The sequence below is a fragment of the Manis pentadactyla genome, chromosome 1 (genome assembly GCF_030020395.1).
Source record: "Manis pentadactyla isolate mManPen7 chromosome 1, mManPen7.hap1, whole genome shotgun sequence".
Taxonomy (NCBI): domain Eukaryota; kingdom Metazoa; phylum Chordata; class Mammalia; order Pholidota; family Manidae; genus Manis; species Manis pentadactyla.
Genome location: NC_080019.1, coordinates 170,821,567 through 170,833,848, shown reverse-complemented (window position 1 = coordinate 170,833,848; position 12,282 = coordinate 170,821,567). Strand labels below are relative to the sequence as shown.

The window sequence follows — 12,282 nt, the reverse complement described above, 5'->3', positions numbered from 1 at the left end:
CACTGATAAAATAGCTTATACCTAAACAAGACAAATCTTTGGCAAGGTTGGTTTAATTCTTTTCAGGGTGGCAGATAAATTTTAGCAGAGGCAGATACATTATTCTAATTCCAGTCTGCCGTGCACCCTTTCAACTCTTGGGCCCAGACTTCTTTTCACATTTGGTTAAACTGGTGTTTCTTGCTGATACCTGAGTGAAATTGAAAGGTTTGCACTTATAATCAATTTCTTGCACTTTATGATTTGTGCTGTAGTCATGTCCAGAGGGGAAAATTGGTCCCTCTGAGTCCAGAGTAAGTAACTGTCAGCTAGATTGTGTGTGAAAGCTCCTATTTTATCATGTGGTATTAACAGGAATCCAGGATTAGCAAATCTGTGTTCTTTTGGAACTGCTTTTCTTCAGCACTCTCAATACATAGCAAGAGCATAGGTAAGGAAGGTATTCACAATTTACAAGTAAGATGTGAACACTTCATCCTCTTTTTCAAAATTTTCAATGTTTTGTAATTCTCTACATCAGGACAGAGAAAGAATCTTTCCAGTTATTTCTTTAATGAATTGGTTATTTTACGGAGCTTTTGAAAATGATATTTTTCAGATAGAATCAACAGTCTTACCCCTATTGTGTAATTTAGTGGTAAGCTTTCTGCATTCATCTTTCCTGGGAAGGTCAAGCATTTTATGACCTCAAAAAGCCTGATCCTTGTTTTGCACAGACAATTACTAAATGTTCCCATTATTTAGAATGGATATTTCAACCATCTCAAGGCTTACTTTTACTAGGATTCTCAAGTGTTTTCATTTATTGAATACTGAATCCAATTGAAGCAGCTTTTATATTATCTAAAATTTTATACTTTCTCTTTTTATTTTAAAATTCATGGTTGTGTGACATGCTAATGTAACTTAATGGTAAACTTTAAATGTAGACATTATCACTTTAACAGTTTTGCAAAAGTCTAGTTGAAACTAAAAAAAAAATGTGCTACCATAGGTTCTAGAGGTTTATGTACCCAGAACAGATAAAGCAGAGTTGGATATCAGAAAGGTAGAGTACAATGTACTGGTTATCACAAATAGAAAGGTTGATAACTTAATTAAAGCTGATTGGCAATAGAATTTATTACAGCAACTGTAAGATGGAGAATAGAAAATGATAGTGTTACTAATTAATAAATAATGCTTCTCATGACAATGTGGATCAGTGTACTATCATTTAGAATCTTTACCAATCAATCTTATAGTTTAATTGTATAGCTATTTTGGTATTGGAATATAATTCTGAGAAGCATAAAATGAGTTCAAAATGCCTCTTGAAAATAGTTATCAACCAGAATCAGGCAAAGAGGTATTTAGTATTTTAGATATATGAAGGTATAATCTAATTGGGAAATTCAGAAGACTTAAAGGATTTTGAGGAAAAAACTATTCATATAATAGTCGTAATGAAAATGTAACTTGAAATAACATTTTCAGTAAAACACTGGAAGAGAAATCAGTAAACAACTTGAAGACAAAGGAAGCATGAGCAATGAACAAGATGAGTTTATTACAAACAAATCATGTCTGACAAAATTAATAGTTGTTTAAAATAGAATTGCAGAATTAGCACAGATAAAGGAAATGTATTTTTTTTAACTTTAATGAGTATTTGTTGTAGCTTTTCAAAAATAATTTTAAAAGTAGATACAAATAATCTGATGGATTGAATAGTTTGGGAAGAAAAAATGAATCCACACAAGGCCAAAATATAATGCCAAAAATATCCCCAAACTGATTTGTGTGATTAGGTGGCTGTGTCAAAGGTGATCTTAGGGGTTTAGTTTACCCAATACTCTCCATCAATCCCCCAAATACTAATACAGTTCATGTAAAAGCAGCATGCATATTGTACAAAAGCAGCTTATAATGCAAGGCCTCCTAGTACCCCTTTTAATCAAATTTTGTTGCTAAGTCTCCATATACAGAAATTCTGTAGGCTTCACTTATGGGTGGAGATCAGAGGTCAACAAATCTGTCCTACTGTCTATTTTTTTAATTGAAATATAATTGACATATACCATTATATTTCAGGAATATAACATAATTTGATACATGAATAAATTGCAAAATGATCACCATAATAAATCTTGTGATGAGAACTTTTAAGATCTACTCTCTTAGCAATTTTAAATACACAATACAGCATTATTAACTATAGTCATCATGAATTACATTACATCCCCAGGATTTATTTATTTTTAAACTGGTAGTTTGTACCTTTCAATGACCTTCACCCATTCTCACACCTGCAACCCCTGCTTCTGACAACCACAGTCTATTCTGTGTAACTATGAATTTGTTTATTAGACTTCCCTAAGACTCCATTAAATATGTGAGATCATATGACATTTGCCTTTCTCTGACTTATTTCATTTAGCATAATGCCCTCAAAGTCCAAAGACAGGATTTCCTTCTCTTTTATGGCTGGATAATATTCCAGTGTGTGTGTGTATGTCACTTTTTCTTTATCTGTTCATCTGTTGACGGACAGGTTGTTACCATGTCTTGCCTATTGTAATTAATGCTACAATGAGCATAGGAGTGCCTGTGTATCTTTTTGAATTAGTATTTTCCTTTCCTTTGGATATATACTCAGAGTGGAAGTGCTGGATCATATGATAAAATTATTTTAATTTTTTGAGGAACCTCTGTACTTTTTTCCATAGTGGCTGCAGCAGTTTACATTCCTATCAACAGTGTATAAGTGTTCACTTTTCTCCACATTCTGGCCAATGCTTATCTCTTGTCTTTTTGATAATAATGCTAACAGGTATGAGGTGATATCTCATTGTGGTTTTGACTTGCATTTTCCTGATCATCTCACTTCTTGATTTTGTAAATAAAGTTTTATGGAAATACAGGCATAGTCATTTATGCATTTATTGCCTATGGCACTTTTATGCTATAATGACATACCTGAGTAGTTGAGACAGAAACTGTATGAGTTACAAAGCCTAAAATATTTATAATTTACCTTTCACAGAAAGTGTGCTGATCTCCAGTTTAAATTAATGATTTTTTTTTAAACTTTAGAAGCATTAGAATTGTCGTCAAGTCTAGGCATAGGTAGAATATTTGCACAGTTTGTGAAGAATGGAGTGAATGTGTACATATTACTACCCTTAGGATTTAGGTGTACCCTGAATCTTTCATGTTTTATAGGAATTGAGCCATCCATTTCAGCAGTCAATGTCCCAAATAAAATATGTGACACTGTCATTGCCTTCATTCAGTTCCATTCAATTGTTCTTAAAGTTGATGATGATATATCAATAGTTTTAATGTGGAAATGTGAAGGGAACTGAGGCTGAGAAAAACAATGTTGTTAGTCTTAAATACGAAGACATTTTAGGTCTAATTATGTGACAATCTGTTTTATTTACAATTCTTTCAAAATAAGTGTCATCAAATTTATCTTGGATCTTCCTCCCAAATGTAATTATGTAAGGGACACAGCATTCCTCAGCCTGGGATTCAACTTAAAAAGTCACCTTTTTCATTGTAGGTTCTTGATAAATATTATGGCTTGAATATTACCTTCATAATTCTTTTTTTTTATATTTATTTTTTCATTTTCAGATATCTGAGTGCTCACTATGTCCCAGTCATAATGCCTAGGGCCAAGGGATTTGACAGTGAGTCATATGTAGCTAGACTGATAGGGTCCCCAATGTAGGGAGATAGACAATGAATGACTTTACAAATAAATAAAAAGATTGCAGAGAATGATAAGCTCTGAAGAAAAGAAAACTGGATAATGTAAGAGAGTGACTTAGGTCAGAAAGGATGGATAGTGGGATAAAGAATAACATGGTGCCATACGAGCTGACACTGAATGCTGAGAAGGGGAAGCCACCATGGGACAATTTGGGGGAAGAGCCCAAAAAGTGTGGCTGATAAAGAAATAGAAAGAGCAATGTGTCTGAATCCTAGTAAAAAGTGTGTCTGTGTGTATTAATTTAGGACCCACAATGTTTTGTGTCAGTGTGAGTGTGTTAGTGGGAACAGTACATAAGGTTAGCCCTCTGTATGTTTTCTTAGGCATCCAAATGAATATTTTCTAAGCAGACATGTAGGTAGTCTGAGCTAAAATGAGAGCGACTGAATTGGTTGTATCTGAATCAACTTTTGTTGAATCCAAGAGAAGGCCATGCATAGGTCCTGATAGGAAAAAAAGAAGAGTGAGAAGAGAGGAAGCACTGAGATGGTGAGAGTTTTGAAGAAACTGGAGGTTAGCACTTGGTTCTTTGGCTCCAAAACCATGTAGATAACAGTTCCATGAATATTCCTTGACACATTGTAGGCCTCAATAAATGTTTGCTCAATCAACTTATATTCCAAAGTCTTATCTGATTGTATTGGAGGGTACAATTTCTGCATTATTTGAAAGAGAGGATACTAATGGAACCCGATTATGGAGGACTTTGAAAACCAAGCACATAGGATTTGATATTGTCAGTGACTGGGAATCATTACAGGGACTAAGGTAATAACTAGATGAATTCCAAATACTTATTTTATTATGTTATGTAGACTGATTTAGAGACAGAAGGAGCCAAGGATGATATTTTATTCCGGGCACACTTTCTATTTTAACCAGGCTCTTATTCCCAGCCTGGCTTGGCTGCTTTGGAATCAATTACTCTATAAAGTCCCTGGGTCTAATGAAGAAAACTGCCTATACTAAGGTTCCTTCTTGTTATGCATTCTTGCATCTGTGTTCCTATTTGCCTTGGACTTTACCTTCTTCCTGGTATATCTGATTTTTAACAATTTTTCAGGACTTTGAACATTCTACCTTATTTGTCCTTTTATATTTGTGACTCACTTGTGCTTGCTTGGTTGCATTTGTATGTAGGGAGAAACTCAATACAAATTAAATGGAATAAATTTATAACTGAAAACTTTTCTGTACCAATTGTAAGAATGGGATTTTTTCCCTTTTTTGTTTGTTTATTATCAGCCTTTGCTCTTTATGGGACTAAAATATAAAGGTTGGTGCACTAAAAGCAAATTCTGAGATACAAATTCAGAGATGCTCACTATCTCCAGGAGCACTCAATCTGTCAGGGAGAAGGATATGCCAAGAAAATTTTCATGTTGCAGCTCTGGCCACTGAAGCAACTTGCCTGTCCTTACTAAATATGCATTTTATTTTAATGTTTTACTTCACAGAAACTATTTAAGAACAGAAAGTATAATCTGGTTGGTTCCTCTTTTCAGATTAATTAGGAATACCAGACCACCTCCCTTTGGGAACTGTTATTATTATGGTAATATGGCCCATTTATCTTGTCTTGGTTGGCCCTTAAAATGTATTCAATTTTGTATCTCATCAGAACTATTTCCAGAAAGGAAATGAGGGGTCAGCTTTTAGTGTAGGGTTCCATGTTAACTGATGTATTGGTGTCTTATTTTCCCATCTGTGCATTTGGCTCTGGGAAATTGTATATAACTGCCAGCGGCACAAAGGTGGTGCAAGTTTTGTCAGCAACTTATGAACAACTCCCCATTGGCTCTGTCTAGTTAAAACAGTAAGAATGTTTCTTGCTTGGTAGTGGAGAGTTGGACTTGTGTTAAATATAAAAGTACAAAAGAAAGCCTACTGGCTCATAAAGGGTTGAAACTGGAAATGTAGTGTGGTTTATAAGTGGGCAGTGTGGTTTGTAGAGCCAGACTGATTCTGTGTGAATCCTGGTTTTGCCACACAGCAGAGAGGTAATCTTTGGCAAATCACTTCATCTCTCTGTGCCTCAGTTTACACATCAGTAAAGTGGGATTATGGCACCTGATATCTAGGCACCTACCTCCTAGAGTTTTCGTGAGGTTTAAATAAGTAAATACAAATAAAAGTATTTAGAACGAAATCCGAATATAAGGAATGCTTATGTATTTGCTATAATTTGACAATCTTTAGAAGTAAAGGTGAAAATTTAAAAATCAAGTAGCTCTCTGACTTTGCCTCCTCTAAGAGTTACTGAAATATACGAAAATTGTTGCTACTTGTAGAATGTGAAATGACTTGAAAACATTACTATTTTGTTTTAAAGTTCAAAGCACTGGTAGTGCAATTGTCCTAAAAGGAGACATACTTGAAACCTTTAACCAAGATAAATTAAGCAGAATTGTTTATGCATTCCCCTTTTAGAAAAAAAAAGAGAAATCATAAGAAAATAGTTCATTATTAAGAGTGTTTCAAAAAGCAACTTTAAACATCTTTGTTATGTCCTGGGGTCATGGTGTAGTCAGTACAATCTCCTATATCTATGTATTTATAATTCTTTATAATTAGAAGGCAAGTGAACTGTACATGGGTCCCTGGACTCTTGGAAACTTTATACCAAGTTTTGTGAACATGTACACTTTTCTAGAGAAAGAAAGCCTTATTTTTTGTCATCTTCACAGAGGGGTCTATGAAACCCCAGAAGATTAAGAGCCATCCGCTAAGGTAGTATAAATGTTTAATGAAGATAAAATTGCAATTCTCTTTTTACAAAGGCAGAAAAATTCACTAGTACATCTTAGGTTTTTAGTGAAAAGGATCACAACAAAACTATTCTCCCTGGTGAACCTTTAGCCAGTGAGAAAATTTAACTAGCCAGCATTCCAAGTAATCAATGTTTACTTATGTCAAGCAGCAATAATTTTTCAGTATATTAGCTGAGCTGGTATTTCGTCCAGAGAAAATGGTGATATTTGTCTACTATTCATTTTTTTCTTTTTGTCATTCTAGTTTCAGAATTACTAACATTTTCTGTAGCTTCATAATTGTATTTCCTTATGCTATGCTTAGGACTAAAAACATTCTACAAATGCTTACTCCAAAACCATTTTTATATCAATCTCTTTAATATAACTTAGTATAGAATATTTCTATTCATTCTGTCCAACTATATTGTGGTGCAAAGTGTGAAAGAGGACAATTGGAAAGAAGGGAATTTTACTGACCTCCGAAATCTTAAAAATGTGTTGTATTTCTTATGCATTTATACAAACATTTAAATTCACAATTACTTTAGTATTTTTTAATTGATTTTATTAAAATAACCTAATAGAATATTTAAAAATAATTATTTTATGGATCCGTAGAAAGGGTACACATTCTGAGCTCAAAAACTTTCAAGTTTTAGTTGAAGGAGATTAATAGTTCAGAAATGCATTCTGTTTACCTGTAAATAATTAAGCAGGTTAGACTGTGTACTTTTTATAGTCATTGAATTTTAATTTATTTATTTGTTGGTATGTTGGTTTTTAAGAATTTATTTAAGATATTTTGCTATTGGGAAATAAAAATAAACAGAGTAGAACTGCACATAATGAAGGAAAGGGATTGGGTTACTTTTAAAGAGACAAGTAAGAAAAAAAGAAACTGACTAGAGTTTAGGGTTAAAAGCAGCATTTAGTACATAATCTTCCTGAACTTTTCCCCTCTTTTTGGGAGGGACCCTGAAATACCTAACAGCAAGGATAACAAGAATAGTGTTTTGTTGGCCTGGAGCTCTGGCTCAGTGGAATTTGATTTGATTTTAGATGGTTCAGTATGGGACTGAGCCAGATCACATTTATGGATTCTTGAAGAAGTCTGCTGTAGAATTTGTCAGATTCTCTGATGTTTTTAAAAACTTTGATATTACCCAAAGCTAAAATGAGTACTTCCACCTTAAGAAGCACAGTTATGGACGAACTAGAATTAAATTAGCCTTTTCCCATTTTAGAAGGGATATATCTTGTCCTCTTGACCATGTCTGTACAGGTTCTTTCTGATGTCCTGTAAGGATTCTAAATTGGTTTTTATTTGCCATTTTTGATGAATATAACCAAATTTTGTTCGGTTTAAATTTTTATTTAATGAAGAAGTCTTGTTTTCTGTCACTGTTGATAAAGAATGCCTTTGGCAGTTTCTATTCATTTTGTTCTAAGGTGTTGGCTTATTTTTAATTTTTACTTATTTAAAATTACACTTTTACTCCCAAAATGATGTAGTGTGGCTTCATCTGTTCTCATGGGATATTTTGTCTCTTCACTGAAATTGATGCATGTTTTATCTATTTTATCTTATAACAGTATGCTTATATAGACAAATTTCTTAAGTTTCCTACATTTCAGGCTGTGCATTTTTTGAAAATGTTATTTAGATATGATCAGTTAAAATTTGGCTTCTAGCCATCTAATAGGTACCATTATAGGCAGTTGCTATTTTTTTTTTTCCAGCAAATCTTACTTGTTCCTTTTTTTTTTTCTTGTTCTCTTTCTGCCCTCTCTCCCTCACTCCTTCTTCTTTCCTTCCTTACTTCTTGTTTTTAAATCTATGCAGTTAACAGAAGTAGCCATCACCAAAAACAGGGACAGGTAGACATTTTCAAATGACTTTCTTGACATTCAGAAAATATAATAGTATACCATCTTTTTTCTTTTCTGCAACATAGACCGGATATCTTGTTTGAATGATTTTTATGCTTATAAAAAAGTAGCTAATGTTTATTATAGAAAATTTGAAAAGAAATTTTAAGAAGGAAAATATTTGCTGCCATAATCTGAATATCTTAAATAAGTATTAGAAATAATTTAGTATTCAGGTCCCCACATGCTGTACTAATACATACACACATATATTCATACAGATCAATGTTTATATATGCATATGAGCAAATGTACATAGTTTATATATGTATATTTTGTAAATACACAAATTATTAAATATTGGTGTCTTATTATTATTGTCATAACCTGCTTTTTAAGTTTAATTATATATTATAAATTTTCATCTGCCATAGTTAATGGAAGCTTATCATTATATCACATATTATTTATTTAACCAGTCACCATCATGAATTTTAGGTTATTTGAATTTGCATTTCTTTCATTGTTACTACAGATGCATATCATTTCATATATATCTTAGTTTGTGTGTCTTCTATTGTGAATTGCATATTCTTTTGAAAAGATGAGCTATGTTTCATTTATTGATTGAGAAAGACTATTAACCCTGTGAATATCATATGCATTAAAAATATTTATCTTTATTTTTTATTGGTCTCAATTTTGTTAAAGATATTTTTTGACCTGTAAAAATTTTTAATTTTAAGTAGTCAAATTAATAAATCTTTATGCTTATGTTATATAATACTGTTTATATGCCTCAAAAGTCCTTGAACATTAGGGTTTAGGAAATTTTATATATATATATATAAATGAGTTCTCTACTCATTTGCTACAAGGCTACAACCTAACACTTGATATTTTTTCTATCTCATATTTTGTTTTGTGTTTTTAAAAAAACTGAAATAACTTTAAAGCATCAGAACTATTAAGTATAATTTTAGTTCAATTCAACATGAGTGTTCGCTGTGTTTCAGGCCCTGTGCTTTTATTAGGAACACATAAATGAATTAAATACCTGTGCAGTAGAGTTCTTGAGTTAGAAAAATATATTAATCTGATTAAAGCAGACAGAGCATGTGAGTGGTCAAGATAGTGGCCTAATAACTCATTTTTTCTTATTATTTTTTTTTCACTATGACTTATTAGCTACTGACATTTTAGATATTTGTCCCTTTTTTCTTTCTTTTCAATCAAGAAGAGACTCACTATTAAGTGACATTGATTTAACAAAGTTAGATTAACTCAGGCATATGAAATATGGTGAGTTTTTAATATTCATATAGTCTGTTTACTTTTTTCTAATTAATGAACTGATAATTCTGTCTCCTATTTTCAGTTCTGTAAATGTTTACTGAATTCTTGATAGGCACTATTTAAGGAGTTACAGGGAAATAAAAATGAATGTGACATATCTATAATGCTGTTGGGGAAATTCACCATTTATAAAAATATAGCAATGTAATAATAGTTATGGAGAGTACTGTTTGCTGTGTGCTAGCTGTTGCATGGATCAAGGTAACAAGTATTATCTCGTTGAATCTTTGCAACAGATCCTATAGCCCCCAGATATTGTTTTAACTGTCTCTCACTTCATTAAGACTTTTTCTTAGTGTCACTTCCTCTGAGAAACTTTCCTGTGCAAACCTATCTAAAATATGAGCCCATGTAATTATCAATGCCATTTTACCTTGTTGCTTGCTGACACAGTATAATTATATGACATTACAAGTCTAACAGCTTATTGGCTTATTGTTTGCTTCCCATTGCTAGAATGAATATTGATTGGAAGACTAAACAGTCAGTTGAGAAGTTTGGAGTTGCAGAAGTTAAATATATAACATTTAACTTCTTTAAGCCTGAACTTGTTTATCTCTGAATATATGTAGACTTAGAGCCTGTTTCAGAGGTTGGTCAGACAGTTCATTTTCTCATTCAATAAAATTGATCCATTAGTATGTGGCAATCACTATTCTTGGAAATGGAGGATACAGGGAGAAAGACAAAGTGTCTCCCCTTATGGCACTTCCATTCTAGTGGGGGAAACAGACAATAAGTAAGTGAAGATTACTTTTATAATACAATATAATGGCCAAAGTAATTTTCTCTGAACTGTCCTTCTCTACTCGATCCCTAACAATCTGAACAGTTTTTCTTTTCTGTTCCTAGTTATCTCTTATATCCATGATTAATTGTCCTAATCTTGCTCTTCCTAACAGATTCTAATTTTCGACGCCTTTTTTAAAGTTTGGCGTTGCAAAATAAGTGTGATATTACTACATACCCTGAATGTAACAGAACCATCATTTTCCTTTTCTGGATCCCATTTATCTACTGGTACAGCCTAAACTCAGATTTGTTTTGGTTTACTGGTATGTTTTGTTGTGTGACTCTTTGTTTTCCCTTTGCAAATTATTGTTTGTGCATATTAAAGACCCGATCGATTAAAATCTTTTGACCTATTTTATTTTGATACGTCTTTTACAATAGATAGGTTTATAGGATCAGCTTATGTTTATGTATTCATTTCCACTACTAAAACTGCTTTTGAGACTTTGAATGGCTGAATCTCTGTGGAGATTAGTAAATACGACATCAAGGTCATCATTGAGGTCATAGCAAATTTAGGGAGATCACTTTCCAGTGACATATAATATTAAACTCAATTTTCAATAGGAGAGTTGTTTCTAGTTAAATATTTTTATATTCAAACCAACCAAACTGGCTCTAAAAGCACCTCAGCATCCTGCCTGCTATATTGCTTCCAGTCCTAGCTTTGATTCTATACTATCAAATGCATTTGGATGGAAAAGAATTTAGAAGTGGTTCATCCCTTTCTTTGACAGCCCTGCCTTCAAATCTGAGTAAGACCCTACTATTAGCCTTGCTTGCTGAGACAGGAAACATAAGCCATGTTCTGATGTCAGTGCATTAGGACTGTAAACCAGCTCAGCTGTACTGAACATGTTACCTTCTGCTGCCCGTTTCTTTCAACCCTTTACTTTTTATTTCTTTGGGTTATTTATTTATTTATTTATTATGTAAGTCTCTCCAATCTCACTCACTAATTTGAGGGTAGGGCCTATGTTTTATCTCTGTAAACATCCTAACTCACCAGTGTTTACCAGTGTATTACACATAGTAGATTTTTGCAAAATCTCTGATAATTAAGAATAAACAAATAGGTGGGATAAAAACTATTTGGGATAGTTTTTTAAATTCTAAAAATATACTTGAAAAACCTTTAATTGTGTAAATTCAGAAAACTCTTAATACTACTGTAATTACGTGTTCTCCATCTAAACCTTGTATACAGAGTGTTTTAGATTATGTCTTTGTGGCTCATTTTACTGAGTATTCATACTGCACATACACAAATAAACATGTCAGCCTTTATTTTCTTTCTAAAACTGTAGATATTAGTTCACATGCACAAACTCAGCTGCCTACTTCTCATGACTAGTCATAAAGATATGGAAATATTAATTGTTTTCTTGGCATATTTCTAATTTCAAGTTTTTGTTTTTACAGTCACAGAAAAAGTATTAAGAATTTTCCTTTGATGCTGAAAGCTGAAGGTAATGTTCAATGATATTTTCTTGAATGGGGTTTTTCTTCTTGAAAAGTTTTCTTAATGCTTTAGGCGTTGGGTTTTACTGCCTCAGTTCTTTCTTTTATTGCTCTTTAACACATAGTATCTTTTTCTATGTCCTAAAAATTAATCTGAAATTATAAGTCAAAAAAGAAGAAACCCTGTGTCATCTCAGAATATTTCAGCCTAACTGGGTGTTGCGATATGGGAATGTACTATGGCCTCTTCTCTGTTTTTAGGTTAGCTCAGAACTCTTCTGATTTTATACC

The 12,282-nt window shown here is 32.6% G+C and overlaps 1 protein-coding gene across 1 annotated transcript in view; it reads left to right on the top strand.

The window, feature by feature from the left end:
* The window catches only part of ZBTB20 (zinc finger and BTB domain containing 20), an 807,002-nt gene that overhangs the window by 159,734 nt on the left and 634,986 nt on the right, over positions 1-12,282 (top strand). Inside the window, exon 2 of the mRNA XM_057502832.1 lies at positions 11,953-11,999. The gene's annotated coding sequence lies outside the window, so the exon portion shown is untranslated. The remainder of the gene's footprint in view (positions 1-11,952; positions 12,000-12,282) is intronic.